This window comes from Lissotriton helveticus, chromosome 4_1, assembly GCF_964261635.1.
Source record: "Lissotriton helveticus chromosome 4_1, aLisHel1.1, whole genome shotgun sequence".
Classification (NCBI taxonomy): Eukaryota; Metazoa; Chordata; class Amphibia; order Caudata; family Salamandridae; genus Lissotriton; species Lissotriton helveticus.
The window spans coordinates 2,056,483,015-2,056,499,295 of NC_136063.1; the positions used below are offsets into that span (position 1 = coordinate 2,056,483,015).

The window sequence follows — 16,281 nt, forward strand, 5'->3', positions numbered from 1 at the left end:
ACTGCTCGCATCTGTACAACATTTCCTATCTTGAACCGCGTATCATGATTCACATACACTCTTCCATACATCATTCCAATGTCCCTGAGAAGTTATAAATTACAAAGCCATACATAATTCATGCATCACATGTCAAAGTGTCCTAGATGTTTTTTATTTTTTATTTCTTGATATATTTGGTTCAGGGAAATGTTGTCAATGAATTCATAATTATACTGCTCTGCTACTTTAAGGACCTATATACATGGCAGGCAATCAATACTGTTTATAATTGTTAAAGGGCAAGCAGATGCACACTTTTTGGCAAGTCATATACTGTAAATGCAGCTACAGATAATGCAGTTATGGTGAATCAGGGCTTTTCTTCTGTTATTTCAAACGAGGTGCAATATATTGTTCTTTTGTCTGGGGCTACAATCTTTGATTCACTGCAGGTCACTTCCATTGTTTAATATTTGAAAACGAGATTGAGTTGCGATATAAATAGAATACATTCTTCAGTTATGGGACATTTTTTTAAATTAAATTGATAATAGTCCCTATATTTTTAGTTGGTCCTGGTCTGGTCTGGTAGCTCACTATATGAATGCATCCACTCTAGGAATCTGTATTCGATCCCGTATTAGAGGTTGAATCCATCACAGAGATGTTGAGTAAATAAATATAGTTAAATTGGGTTATCTGTCAACAAAACCAAGAGGTCTCCTTGGGGTGACTGTTGCATTCTGCAAATAAATATTTGTTCAAGAAAATATAGTGTGAATGCTTATATTCTTCAATGTACTTTCTTTTTTGCTAAAGTAATTTTTAGAGTTCTCAGAATGGAGTTTAAATACAGGCGATTGTAACCTTTTTAATGCTAATCTGGGGTAAAGAGCTGTGTTAAAAGAAACCAGAAAACGCCCGGGCGGGGGGGGGGAGATTTAAAACAGAGAAGCATGCCAAGTTTTGAGAAAAAAGAGAAATATAAATACAAATATCATCATAAAAGCAAATTGTTTTGAAGAATCAGACCAAACAAGCCATACGATAAGACATTGTGCAGATCACACCTTTTAAGATACAATCAAGTTCAACTGCAGTTACCATGTTGTTGGTAACTGCTTATGCAATAAAACACAGAACATCCATAAGGAACTCAGGTGGAAAACACTGTAAACTCCATTGCGTAACATCACATGGAATGGAAAAATGGAAACTTCATTAGTTCACCTTGAATACTAAAAATAAATGTAAAGCAAAATACATAAGACGAAAATGTTTTTACTCCAGCCCACAAACGTACCCCATAGACAACGTCCACATCACAGTAGTTGAAAGACAAACATATCAAATGACGAAAATACAAAAAAGGGAAGACATTAAAACAGAACATAGATATATTTTATACCCACACACACGCACTCACGCCATGCACTCACACACAAGTACATTGAACTCGCCTTCCCACAAGAAAGAACGCTGCAATACCGCAGGCCGAATACTTGTGAAATTTGTCCTTTTATCCAATCCTCTCGAAATCAACGGACCCAACGCGTTTAGCTTGCCTCCCCGAGAAAGTACGATAAACGCAACGGCTGAAACTGAAGTCTGCCTTAGGGATGACGTTCCTCAGACATTGTTTATTCAGCGACCAGAAAGTGTGAGCAATTTGGTGGTGGGACTGACGAGCACTGTAAGAGAATCACGAACATTGCAACAAAGGCTTATAAAATTGGAAAAAAAAACACCAAAAAATGAACTGACAATATGGTGGGACAGTGCTTCTCTCTCAAAGTACAATGAGGTGGGCAGAGATCCGTGGGGTCCATGTGTTATGATAACACCCAGTTATAAAAATCTGAATCCTCTGATGCTGAAGGAGTGGATTGAGACTAGTAAAATATGTGAACATAGATCGTGATGGCCTATGGAAATTAATAAAAGAAATAAATGAGGACATTGACAAACTTTACAATAAGGAAACAATAGCATAGTTCAGTATGGGGGTGAAAAAGCGATTATCGAAAATGGGGGAGACGATTAAAGCAACATTTGCAAAAATCCCATTGAGATAAGTGAGACTATGAATTGGGACAAATGTATAAGTTTTCAAGGAAATTTGACAATTAGCACCAGCAGTGTTTAACAGAATGGAATAGAATTAAACAGGACAGCACCTTTGATCCGAGCTTGGATGTGAGCTTAAAAACTGAACAGGATGGAATAACCAACGTAAAGTAAAGTAAAGTCCACATTTGTAAAGCGCACAATCACCCGTAAGGGTCTCTAGGCGCTGGGGGCCGTCGGGAAGATTAAGCGAGCTATTGCCCAGAGTCACATGGTGCTGGGCTAATCTGCCGCCGGAGCCGGGGATCGAACCGTGGTCCCCAGATTCCGGCGTCAGTCGCCCTGGCCGCGGCGCCACACCTCTCCGCAACGTAACAATGGGAGCAACGTAACAATGGGAGCAACGAGCTTCCAGTAAAAATTGAGGGGCATATTAACAAATGTGCGTTAATAAACGCACATCGAACATTTCAATATCGGCGGCTATCGCCGGATTTTTTCGCCGTGTTAGCGCGTTATTATCAACGGGCAACACGTAGGCAATAGTAAATCCTGCGATAGCCGGCGATAGTGAACATTAGCGCGTGAAAACAAGCGTTGTTTTCACGCGGTAATGTGTGCCTTGATAATATGGGGGGTGGATTCAGCTTTATGATCCACACCCCCATGTTAACAATGCCTAACGCCTGGTCAGAGCAGACGTTGGGAGACCTGCGATAAACTAGTTTATCGCAGGTCTTTTCCTCCAAACGCCTGCCTTGGTGATAGGGTGTTCCCACCTCCAACTACATTTTACATGTGGTTGGACGTGGGAACGCCCACTTTGCATGTCATTAGCGATATTTCTCGCTGAAATGCAAAGTGGGCTTGAGGCAGGCGTTGCAATGCCCTTGTTAATAGGGCGCTGGAAGTATCGCCGCTTTCTCGGCGAATTGTGCCAAGAAAGCGGCGATACTTCAGCTTGTTAATATGCCCCTCAATATTGTTATGACTGGGCAGACAGTACCAACAGAGACCAATAAAAGTCCATAAGAAGTACAAATAAGGGTGGCTTAATAGGAGCGGTGGACGAAACAGCAAGTACAAAACAATGAGAGACAGAGGAGAACTTAGCCAAGATGACAAGGAACAGCAAAAGATAAATATGCCCAGGGAGGAAATGGAGAAAACAGTAATCAATTTGGCTGATGAACAATTGTCTTTTGCATAATTACAAATTCTTTCTTTTGGTTTGTTGTTTTGTCCAGTAACCTCTTTTAATTACACACAAACCAGAAAAGATGCATACAAGTAAAATTTGTAAAATTAAACTTATGAAATATTTTGATGTTAGAAAATATAACAAGAATTTGCAATACAAATTGGTCTTGCATTTGTGAGAGTTTGGGGTATTGATAATTTAATAACAGTGTCTTTTACCCATGTAATTTAGATTGGAGTTTAGTGGATGTATGTGGTGTGGAGTGGAGTGGAATTACGTGGGTTGGATTGGAATTGTTAGTTGTGGAATTGTGTGGAGTGGATTTCTGTAGTGAAATCATGTGGCATGAAGTTTAGTGGAAATATGGGGATAGTAATTATGTAGTAAAGAGTGTACTGGAATTATGTAGAGTGGGATTGTGAGTTATAGGGTGGAATTATGTGGAATGGCATTTTGTGTTGTGGAGTGGTATGTTGTGGAGTTTAATTATCTGGTGTGCTGTTGAATTTTGTGGTATTATATTGCGTGGATTGGAAGTATGTGGTGTGTTGTGTAAATGTTTTGTTGAGTTTAAATATGTGGTTTGTAGTCGAACTATGTGGTGTTGAATGGAAATGTATAGAGTTGAATTCTGTGCCTCGGAAGTGTGCGGTGTTGAGGTAAATTAAGGTGACTGAAATTATGTGGCATGCCTAAACTTAGGTAGCATAGTGGGAAAAAGAACAACAGGTTGAAATGCTATCTCGAGCAATTGGTATTTGTTAGATTTATTGAAAGCCGACCTCCTATCACATTTTGCGTGTTTGAAATAATTCCCGTGGCCCATGTTTATATTTGCCTGCAGTCAGTGGTACTTCACGCAATAAACCTTTGCAATGAAACATGATATACAACTTCCACAATGCAGCCTCGAAAATAATTCATTTTTTTGATCAGTAAGTCTAATGATTTTAGTACTGTAGCACATAGCATATTACAGCAAATGTCTACCGAATTTGTATTCTGCACACAGGCCTTCTTTTCTTGTTGTTTTTTCTTTTCACCATACCCAACTACTATGTTGCTCTCCTATCTTTCCTACCCCAATTCTTCCCATCTTTCCTCAGCTTATACCTGAATCATAGTGTGCTCAACCGCTGATCTCCTGTCTGTCCCTCCTCCCCATCGCGTTTTTTTCTGTGATTTTAATCTTCAATTTAATTTTTAGAGGTACCAGCATCTGTCATTTGTGCAAATAAGGAACTTTTGTATATTTTTATCATTTTAAATTTACCGCTGCAAGATGTGGTTCCACCATCTTGAAACAGTAATTTTTTAAAAAGCTGCCGTACCGGCATACCGTACAAGTGCAAATGTCGTTTGCATAATTACAAATTCATTCTTTTGGTTTGTTGTTTTGTAACATATATGCATTTTCATGTCATAAGGCCTGTGTGATGGTCTAATGATATACTGATGCAGTTTAGCGTCAACAATACCCATTTTATTTTTTATTCCATGAATAATGGTTTGCTTCTGTACAATACATTGTGAAAGTGGTATTTGGGTAACAAAAGGGACAGGAAATATGTTCCTCTTGAACTTGAGAGTACTAAACTCATGGTGAAGCACAATTTAAGAAAAACTGATATTTTTGTAGCTGTTTGACACTCAGCCCTTGCCCTGTTGAAGCGTGGATCAATTGAGTATGAGCTTAACCACCACACTGCAATGGTGAAATATGCAAGGGCTAAAGAAAGGGGAGCATGTTCTTAGAGTGTCCTTTGCAAGCAGCGATGGTAGTGTGTGCTGTGTGGCTGCATTTTCCTAAACTGTTACTAGCTCACAGTGTGATATTGTAGTTGAATAGCTTTCAACCGACGTGGGGAAATCATGCATCAAATGTACTGCGGCCAGCGTGATGGTGCTATAACTTCCTGTATGAAATACGATTGGTGAAATATGCGCAAAGTGAGCATGCAACAGTTTTGAGTAGCGCTGGATTTTTTCTTCCTTTCCATTAATTGTAGTGTCACAAGCACAAAGCTAAAACATACTACAAATACTAGAACGCAAAGTAAAAAACACACAATTCGGTGAACAACCCCACACCTGGCACTGGGTAAGTGTCTCCTTAGCACCCCCCTTTATGTTTCCTGATTGTAGAATTCATGGGTTGGCAAGCAAGCGCAGAGCTCTCAGGTTCTCCACGTCTATACTGGAGCAGCTAATGCAGTGCAGTGCAGTCATATCTTAATTGAGGCACTTGCACACTTCACCTGCCACACTTATTTAATTAGGCCTCAGGGGCGGGCTAGGGGCCAGACACTATGGCTACGCTATCGAATGAGGCTATGGATAGCCCATGTACTCGGCCAACACGCCGTACAATTATAGGTATGTGAACCCCAAAAACCAGGCGGTCGGCTGGATGCAGTGGGGTTATCCTGCCTCCTATGCTGACACCGAAGAGAACTTCAACACCAGGTAAACTTCAACGCAGGTTAACCCCTGGCAGGAGGCATCAGTGCAGTGCTTGCTAGGACCCTGCACCCAGTCCTGTAGGAGGCGGGGGGTGTGGATACTGGCTCTGCAAGAGCCCGATGGGACTCCAATCCCCCAGGACCGTAGGCTTCCCTCTGCACCATCGCAGTACATTCGCCTGTCACTTCCCGTAGATAAACCACCTTCACGGAGGAAGAGGACACGGAGGCCAAGGGCGGCGGAGAGGAGAAATCTGAGAGCGGGGAGAGTACTGGGGAGTCGCTAGCAGAGGACAAGGGTAGCCCCACAGAGGGAAGCCATGCTGAATGGCAGGAGGAGTCTAGCTTGGAGGAAGAGAAGCGAGACCAGAAAGTTGAAGCGGACGCAGCACCAGAGCCCGGGCAGCAAGAAACCACCACCTTCCCCAACAAGGGCAGACTGCTTTTCCAAGTGAGTAGCCTCATAAAATAAATAGTACACGTTCGGTGTAACAAGAGAAGTAAAGGGGCCAGTAGCCATGGGAGGGTACAAATGAAGCCATGGTGGTACTAAGGAGGGACTAACAAGCCTCCTTATGAATCAGAAGCCAGCTCGTATGAAGGACACTGACACAGCCAAAGATAAACATGGGTGGAGAGTGGGCGGCGCTTCTCTGCCATACTCCAGTACAGCAGACTCGCTTAGCAGCGCATGCGCGCTGACTCAGGGTCAACCTAAAAACTATATGCAGTGTCAACAAAAGAGGTCAACATTTGAAACTATAAACTTTTATGATATAGACCAGCCCGGCACTTTGCTTGAAATAGAAACTAATTCTGAGCCAACCATTAATATGTATTTTAGAGTATTAGAGCTTGAGGTCAGTCAAGATTCAGCCAGCTCATTTAGAGCACATTAATCCCTCACTTACCACATGATTTGACTGATATACTCTCTGAGGGCCTGGTTTACAAAGGGACTCTGCATTTGTGGTGGAGGCCCCGCAGTTGTGGAGGAGTCACTGTACTCGGGCAGAGAATTCTCATTGCGGAGATTTCTGCCAAAGTTGAGAAACTCCCCTAGCACCACAAGTGTGGCAGGCCTTTTGTGAATCAGGCTCTGAGTGTGTAGGAAATTATTTACAGGAACTTTCTTTTTGAGTTCAATCTAAAAGCAAAAAGAAGTATACTCAAAAAGAGAATAGGATAAAGTAAACAAATATGAAGAATTGTGTAATAAAAACATCCAACAAGGGTGGTAACATTGTTCTGTGGACCAAAGATATGTACTTGAAAGAAGCTACAAGCTATCTATACTTTCCATGGACTTATGGATCTATATATTTATTACTTTCTTCTAATTCAGCATATCCAATGCACTACCCTATTTCTCACCCTATACCTCTCTCAATATAGCTTCTACCCCAGATTTCTGACTCATCTCAAACTTCTTTCTACTACTCTTTCCAATGCACGAACCTATTTTTCAAACAATACCTCTATCAATGTATCCTCTACACCCACTCTCTCATTCATCCATAACCCCATACCACTACTATGATCCCCATATTAACCCTGTTAGACCTGACATCATTGGCATGAGTCTCTCCTCCATTTTTTCTGTTTGCCTCCTCTGTTTACGATGTTTTTGCTGGTATATTGCTTTGGGCACTGTGCCACTGCTGATCAGTGCCACAGTGCAAGTGCTCCCTATGTGAAATTGATGTATTGATTGGATTCCATGTTTGGCTTATTTGGTTTACTGTCAGTCCCTAGTAGAGTGCACCAGGAGTGCCAGGGCTTGTAAATACAAATGCTGCTAGTGGGCTTGCAGCACATGTTGTGCCACCCACAAGAGCGGCCTAGTAAAAGTATGTCTACAGGTCTGCCATTGCTAGACAACGTGCAGTCTGACTGTCACGAGGACTGCGCAAGTACACCTACTTGCCAGTCCCTAAACCTTCCCTTAACTTCATGTTAGTCACCCGTATGGTAGGCCCAAGGGCAGGGTGCATTGTAAGCATAAGGTAGGACAAGCCTGACAAGGTTGGCATGTCCTAATAGTGAATCACAGCCATATTCGTTTTTCACTATTGTAAGGTAACCTGCTCTCCATAAGTTAGAATGGGCTGCCAGGATTATTAATGCTATAATCCTAGCGGGCTCGGGGAGCATGGTGCAATGTCGAGTTTGGTATCCCTGAACTCAGGGTTTAATAACTCATCCGTTTGTGTGGAAGGTTTTTGGACTCTGTGTTTCAAAATAGCACTTTTAGAAAGTAGCTATTTTCTTGTCTAACTGTCTACCGGTCTCTGCTGGTTCTGGTGTGCGTGTGACAGGAGCTGGGTGGCTCCAGAGGTCTGAATGAGTCAGTGTGGGGTGAGTGAGGCATTTACATTGAGAGTAGGGGAAGAGTAGCTCCTGATAGCCTGCCCTGCCTGATACAATGCTGGCTCCGCCCCCCTGCCAGGCGACTGATGACTCTGTGCCAGCCAGGGACTTTCCTGGCCCCACCTCCTGCCGGGCAACTGATGGCCCTGCCCCTGCCAGTGACAATGCTGGCTCCGCTCCTGCTGGGCGGCTGAAGACTCTGCCCTGCACAGGGAATAGGCCAGGTGCCTAGGCCTGGCAACACCCACAACAAACCCAAGATGGGGGGAAATTCCCCTGCATGGACAAAGGGATCAAAGCCAAAAAGGGGTATAAGAGAAGGACCCCTGAACCAAGAATTTAGATCACTTCTGACAAGGAAACCTGAACCAAGGACAAGAAGCCTGCTGATCCAAGGACTGCCTACCCCTTCTGCCAGAGTGCTGTTTGTTGGGGGAATCCTGCAGTTGCTTCTTTATTTTTGCCAAGGAACCAGGAGAGAGGAACTGAGTGTGTACTCTCAAACTTGCTAAAGAAAATCTCCAAGGGTTGGAAGAGTGCCAGCCTCCTGTTGAAGTCACAGGGCCAAAGGACTTCATCTATTTGCTAAAAGTGCTTGTTGCTGGAACCTGAAATCTAGCACCTCTGAAGAATCCAGCAATCTCGACGCCGACGGACGCCGCCGAATCCAGCTCGACATCGTGAGTAACGGCTCAGGTGTCCCGCACCTCCGACGCCGGCTGCCGGGCCCGATCGACGCCAGTAGCGACGCCAGTGAGTAGCGAGTTCGGCTCCAGCTCCAAGTGACCCTGTGTCGACGCCGCCGCTGATCGCATCGACCCCGAGCCCTCTCGACGCCGTGAGCGCTGCTCACTCTTGCAACATCGACATCGACGACGACGCCGTATCCTGCTTCGCCTCGTGAGCGCTGCTCCTGCCTGACTTCGGTCGACGCCGCTGCAGATCGCCCCGACTCCGAGGCCCGATCGACGCCGAAGACACGACGCCGGACATCTCGACGCCGCTGATCATCGAGTGCTTCACTTTTCCAAGGTACTGTGTTGTGGGGGTCTGTGCGACTCCGGGCTCGACGTAGCGCTCCTCGCGGTCGACGCCGAACCTTTGGATTAACTTTGCCTCGACGTCGTGTGACTCCTGTGTGGGTTACATTGTTGCCAAGAACTGTGTTTTAAAGAAGAAGAGTTGCTTTTGTTACTAAAGACTTTGTGCTAAGAAGAAACCGTGCTTGAACTATTATTTTTCCTTCCAAGAGTATTTATTAAGATTGTGGTATATTTTTGTCGTTATTTGGTCTTGTGCTAAGCCTTATATAAACATTCTTATTTTTATAATACTACTGTGTCGTGTCCATTTGTAGTGTATTCACTTTATTACTGTATGTGGTCATAAATGCTTAACGCACTGCCTCTGAGATAAGCCTGTCTGCTTTGCCAAGCTACCAAGGGGGTGAGCCGGGGTTATCTAAGTGTGTGATCCCCTTGCCCTGACTAGAAAAGGTGTGTCCCTATTTGTCAGAAGTGTATACCTCTGCCAACTAGAGACAGCCGCTTCTAACATTGGTGGGTCAGCGGTGAGGATTTGAACTTTGCATTTATGACCCATGTGCAGTGATTAGTGTGCGCTACATAGTGAAAGCAGACCATAGCGCATTCACAATCTACTTGGTTGGATATTCTATTTTTTGTTCTCCGCTTTCCTGGAACTTGATTTTTGAAACTGCCAGTTTTGACCATGAGTGATGCTGGAAGCACTACCCCTGTTGTTGTGGAGGAATTTGATAGGAGTAAGATAAACGACTATCCGTTAAAGAAGCTGAAATCCTTTTGCAAGCAGTTGAAAGTTCCTACCCCAGGCATCTCAAGGAAAGAAGATTATCTCAAAGCATTGGTGGCCTGGTTAGAGGCCAGAGATCGATCTGATCCGGTGGTGGTACCGACAGAGGAAGGGGAAGGGGAAGAGAGGGTGCCAGTGAATAGGCCCCCATCCCCTCCTGGTAGCAGAGTTTCCTCCAAAGGTCTTTCTCCTGAATAAAGAGAAGAAAGGGCGAAGGAGCGAGCATACAACATGGAAATGGCAAAACTTAAGATAGATGGGCAGTTGGAGTTAGAAAATGCAAGAGGCAGAAGAGAAGCTGATTTGGAGATCAAAAGGTTAGAGTTTGAAAGAGAGAAGTTAGCGTTGGAGCGTGATACCAGGTTGAGGGACTTGGAGCTCAAAGCTAAAGAGTTAGAATTGAATCCCTCTGGTGGCAGCATCCCATCTGTGCCTGCAGAAAGTAGGATTTATTTTCCTAAAGATGTGATCAAAGATTTTCAGAAGAATGAAGATATTGGTCAATGGTTTAAAGCATATGAGTTAGCATTGTTGGCCCACCGGGTCCCTGAGAAGGATTGGGTAGCGGGGTTGTGGGGTCGCTTTGTGAATGAGGGAAGAGATACCCTGTTAGACATGCCTGTTGAGGATAGGATGTCTTATACTCATATGAAGGATGCTTTAATGTTAAGGTATGGCCTAACCCCAGAAAAGTACAGACAGGCCTTTAGAGAATGTAAGAAGTTGCCTGGTACTACGTGGGTTGAATATGTGTCATTTTTTTGCAGAGCCATGGATGGTTGGGTAAAGGGCAGCAAAGTGGAAAGTTATGATGCTCTTTATGATTTGTTTGCTTGGGAGCACTTGTCTAATAACTGTTTTCCAGAGCTGCGCCAGCACCTTATTGATAGCAAGATATCTAACCCTAGAAAACTTGCTGAGGAGGCGGACCGCTGGGTCAGTACCAGGGTCCACAAGGGTCCAGTGGAAGACTCAGCCAAAGGTGGGCAGGGTCCCCAGCAGAAGAGTGGGGGGACAAGGGTAAACAGAGGGAGTTCCAGAAAGGGCCCCAAAGTAATCCCCAAGGGAACCAAGGGAAGGGTTCCCAGCCTCCCCCCGATAAGAAATCAGAGGCCCCGACAGGTAAACCTGTTCGTAGGGGCCCAATGACCTGCTTCGCTTGTAAGCAGGTGGGACACCGTTTTTATGATCCCCAGTGTCCCTTGAAGAACTCTAGTGCACCACCCCGTGCCGCCCCCCGTCAGTTGGCGAGTGTAGCCCTGGGAGGGGAGGAGATGGTTGCCCATGGTGGGGAGGGTCCCGCAGGGATGTCCCTGGTCTCTCTAGGAGACATGGAATTGGTCCCTCCACCCCCTCTGCCTAGTAACACTAAGAAATATAGGCAGTGGGTGACCATTAATGGCCATAGAGTGGAAGCTCTCAGAGACACCGGAGCGAGTGTGACAGCTGTCAATTGTCACTTGGTGTCCAGAGAGCAGGTTGTTCCCCACGCATTCTACCCTGTGATAGCTGCTGACAACTCCCAGAGAGAGTGTGAGGTAGCTCAGGTTCCCTTTGAATGGGGGGGAATTTCAGGTACTCTTCAAGTTGCTGTAAGGCCCGCCATGCCTGTTGATTGTCTCCTGGGCAATGATTTGGAAGACTCCCCTTGGGCTAAGGTGGAGAGGGAGACACATTTGAAAATGTTGGGTGTGCCAGAGTGGGTGTGTGCAACCACTCGATCCATGACAGCAAGTAAGGATGTTGATGGGGTTCTGGAGCCTGAAAGTATGGCCCAGGACCCAGCTGTGAAGAGAAGAGGCAGGGGGCGCGGGAAACCGTCCCCGTAGTTCCCGTGGTCCAGGAGGAGGCAGACCTTGAGGGGCATGCCCTGGAACCCACAGGTGAACAAGTTGCTGCACTGGGAGACCTGCCCGAGCTGACCCACTGGCAGCAGGATGGTGGTCCCTCCAGGGAAGAATTTTGTGCAGAACAGAAAGTGTGCCCTTCTCTTGTGGGTATGAGGCAGCAGGCCTCAGCCCAGACAACAGGTGATCAGTCAGGGTCACATTTGGTCTACTGGGAGAACGATCTCCTGTATAGCGAGCCTAAGGCTGCTGAGCCTGGGTCAGCCCGTGTGCTGGTGGTACCCCAGCACTTCAGAGCCTTCCTACTGGGTTTGGCTCATGACGTTCCGTTAGCTGGACATCTGGGGCAGGACAAGACCTATGACAGGCTTGTCACCCATTTTTATTGGCCTCAGATGAGAAGGGATACCGATATCCACTGCAATACCTGTCAAACTTGCCAGGCAAGTGGGAAAAGCGGGCGGAAGCAGAAGGCTCCCCTCCAACCTTTTCCCGTGGTCAGTACCCCCTTTGACCGGGTGGGGATTGACATTGTTGGGCCCCTGGACCCCAAGACAGCCATGGGCAACAGGTTCATCCTGGTCTTGGTGGACCATGCCACACGGTACCCAGAAGCCATCCCTCTCAGAACAGTGACGGCCCCCGTTGTGGGACGGGCACTGATGGGTGTTTTCTCCCGAATGGGGTTCCCCAGAGAGGTGGTGTCAGACCGGGGCACCAACTTCATTTCCAACTATATGAAGTCTCTGTGGAAGGAGTGTGGGGTAACCTACAAGTTCACCACTCCTTACCACCCTCAAGGTAATGGGTTGGTTGAGAGATTCAACCGTACCCTTAAAGGCATGATTATGGGTCTTGAAGAACCAATGAGGCGTAAATGGGACATCCTCTTGCCATGCCTGTTGTTTGCTTACCGTGAGGTGCCACAGAAGTCTCTAGGGTTCAGCCCCTTTGAGCTTTTGTATGGACACCCGGTTAGAGGACCTTTGAGTCTGGTCAAAGAAGGCTGGGAGCAATCTCCCAGGAAACCTCCCCAGGATGTATACAGTTACATGCTGGCCTTTAGGAACCAGACTAGGCGCTTCAGAGATCTTGCTCAGGCAAATCTGAAGGCCAGCCAGGAAGAGATGAAGCGGTGGTACGACCGGAATGCCACTCTGGTAGAGCTTCAACCTGGACAGAAAGTTTGGGTCATGTCCCCTGTGGAACCTTGTGCGCTCAAGGACAGATGGACTGGACCATTTGAGGTTGTGGAGAAAAAGAGTGATGTCACCTACATGGTGGACTTGAAGTCTCCCAGGAACCCCTTGCGGGTCCTGCATGTCAACCGTTTGAAGCCCCACTTAGAAAGGTCCGAAGTGGGCATGCTCCTAGCTACAGATGCTGGAATGGAGGAGGAGAGTGAGCCTCTTCCTGACCTCCTGTATGCAAAAGAGCAAGATGGGTCAGTGGATGGTGTTGTCCTCTCTGACACACTGACCCCTGAGCAGCAGCAGGATTGTCGCCAACTGTTGGGACAATTCCCTGATCTGTTCTCCTTGATTCCTGGTGTCACTCAGTGGTGTGTCCATGATGTGGACACCGGGGACAGCACTCCTGTGAAGCACAAGGCTTACAGAGTGACTGACAAGGTCAGAGCATACATCAAGGAGGAGGTCTCCAAAATGTTTGCCTTAGGGGTGGTTGAGTCCTCTAGCAGTCCTTGGGCCAGCCCAGTGGTCTTGGTCCCAAAGGCTGCAGCGCCTGGTGCTTCACCGGAACTTCGGTTCTGTGTGGATTACCGAGGACTCAATTCAGTCACCAAGACTGATGCGCACCCCATCCCCAGAGCTGATGAGCTCATAGATCGGTTAGGGGCTGCCCGGTACCTTAGTACGTTTGACCTAACGTCTGGGTACTGGCAGATCGCCTTGACTGATGGGGCAAAAGAGAGGTCAGCATTCTCCACACCAGATGGGCAATACCAGTTCCGGGTTATGCCCTTTGGGATGAAGAATGCCCCTGCCACCTTCCAGAGGTTGGTCAACCAGGTCTTGGCTGGACTGGAGGATTTCAGTGCTGCCTACCTGGACGACATCGCAGTGTTCAGCGCCAGCTGGAGGAGCACTTGCACCACCTCCAGGAAGTGTTGTTGGCCCTGCGCAGAGCAGGCCTCACAATCAAAGCCAGTAAGTGCCAGATTGGGCAGGGTTCAGTGGTATACTTGGGGCACCAAGTAGGGAGGGGCAAGGTGGCCCCCCTGCAACCCAAGATTGATACCATCCTGGCATGGGCACCGCCCAAAACCCAGACTCAGGTGAGAGCCTTCTTGGGTCTCACGGGTTATTACAGGAGGTTCGTCAAGGATTATGGTAACATTGTGCACCCCTTGACTTCGCTGACTTCCAGGAAGCAGCCACGACTTGTGATCTGGACTGACGCCTGTCAGACGGCCTTTGACACCCTGAAAACTGCAATGTGCACAGCACCCATACTCCAGGCACCCGACTTTTCTAAAGAATTTGTTGTCCAGACGGACGCTTCAGAGCATGGCGTGGGGGCTGTTCTAGCTCAGGTGAATGAAGAGGGCCGAGACTTACCTGTAGCCTTCATCAGTAGGAGGTTACTTCCCAGGGAACAGAGGTGGAGTGCGATAGAGAGAGAAGCATTTGCTGTGGTCTGGGCGCTGAAGAAGCTAAGACCCTACCTGTTTGGGACTCACTTCCGGGTTCAGACAGACCACAGGCCCCTCAGATGGTTGATACAAATGAGGGGTGAGAATCCAAAGCTGTTGAGGTGGTCCATATCCCTACAGGGGATGGACTTCACGGTGGAACACCGCCCTGGCACAGATCACGCCAATGCTGATGGTCTGTCCAGATTTTTCCGCCTTAGTGATGAGGACTCCCTAGGGTAAGGGTAGTTCTCCCCACATTTCAGCTGGAGGGGACACGTGTTAGACCTGACATCATTGGCATGAGTCTCTCCTCCATTTTTTCTGTTTGCCTCCTCTGTTTACGATGTTTTTGCTGGTATATTGCTTTGGGCACTGTGCCACTGCTGATCAGTGCCACAGTGCAAGTGCTCCCTATGTGAAATTGATGTATTGATTGGATTCCATGTTTGGCTTATTTGGTTTACTGTCAGTCCCTAGTAGAGTGCACCAGGAGTGCCAGGGCTTGTAAATACAAATGCTGCTAGTGGGCTTGCAGCACATGTTGTGCCACCCACAAGAGCGGCCTAGTAAAAGTATGTCTACAGGTCTGCCATTGCTAGACAACGTGCAGTCTGACTGTCACGAGGACTGCGCAAGTACACCTACTTGCCAGTCCCTAAACCTTCCCTTAACTTCATGTTAGTCACCCGTATGGTAGGCCCAAGGGCAGGGTGCATTGTAAGCATAAGGTAGGACAAGCCTGACAAGGTTGGCATGTCCTAATAGTGAATCACAGCCATATTCGTTTTTCACTATTGTAAGGTAACCTGCTCTCCATAAGTTAGAATGGGCTGCCAGGATTATTAATGCTATAATCCTAGCGGGCTCGGGGAGCATGGTGCAATGTCGAGTTTGGTATCCCTGAACTCAGGGTTTAATAACTCATCCGTTTGTGTGGAAGGTTTTTGGACTCTGTGTTTCAAAATAGCACTTTTAGAAAGTAGCTATTTTCTTGTCTAACTGTCTACCGGTCTCTGCTGGTTCTGGTGTGCGTGTGACAGGAGCTGGGTGGCTCCAGAGGTCTGAATGAGTCAGTGTGGGGTGAGTGAGGCATTTACATTGAGAGTAGGGGAAGAGTAGCTCCTGATAGCCTGCCCTGCCTGATACAATGCTGGCTCCGCCCCCTGCCAGGCGACTGATGACTCTGTGCCAGCCAGGGACTTTCCTGGCCCCACCTCCTGCCGGGCAACTGATGGCCCTGCCCCTGCCAGTGACAATGCTGGCTCCGCTCCTGCTGGGCGGCTGAAGACTCTGCCCTGCACAGGGAATAGGCCAGGTGCCTAGGCCTGGCAACACCCACAACAAACCCAAGATGGGGGGAAATTCCCCTGCATGGACAAAGGGATCAAAGCCAAAAAGGGGTATAAGAGAAGGACCCCTGAACCAAGAATTTAGATCACTTCTGACAAGGAAACCTGAACCAAGGACAAGAAGCCTGCTGATCCAAGGACTGCCTACCCCTTCTGCCAGAGTGCTGTTTGTTGGGGGAATCCTGCAGTTGCTTCTTTATTTTTGCCAAGGAACCAGGAGAGAGGAACTGAGTGTGTACTCTCAAACTTGCTAAAGAAAATCTCCAAGGGTTGGAAGAGTGCCAGCCTCCTGTTGAAGTCACAGGGCCAAAGGACTTCATCTATTTGCTAAAAGTGCTTGTTGCTGGAACCTGAAATCCAGCACCTCTGAAGAATCCAGCAATCTCGACGCCAACGGACGCCGCCGAATCCAGCTCGACATCGTGAGTAACGGCTCCAGTGTCCCGCACCTTCGACGCCGGCCGCCGGGCCTGATCGACGCCAGTAGCGACGCCAGTGAGTAGCGAGTTCGGCT

General features: G+C 47.2%; 1 pseudogene; it reads left to right on the top strand.

Annotated features, from left to right (window-relative positions):
- The first annotated feature begins 5,559 nt into the window (after nt 1-5,559).
- Nucleotides 5,560-6,184, top strand: LOC144828253 (zygote arrest protein 1.L-like; annotated as a pseudogene).
- The last annotated feature ends 10,097 nt before the right edge of the window (nt 6,185-16,281 follow it).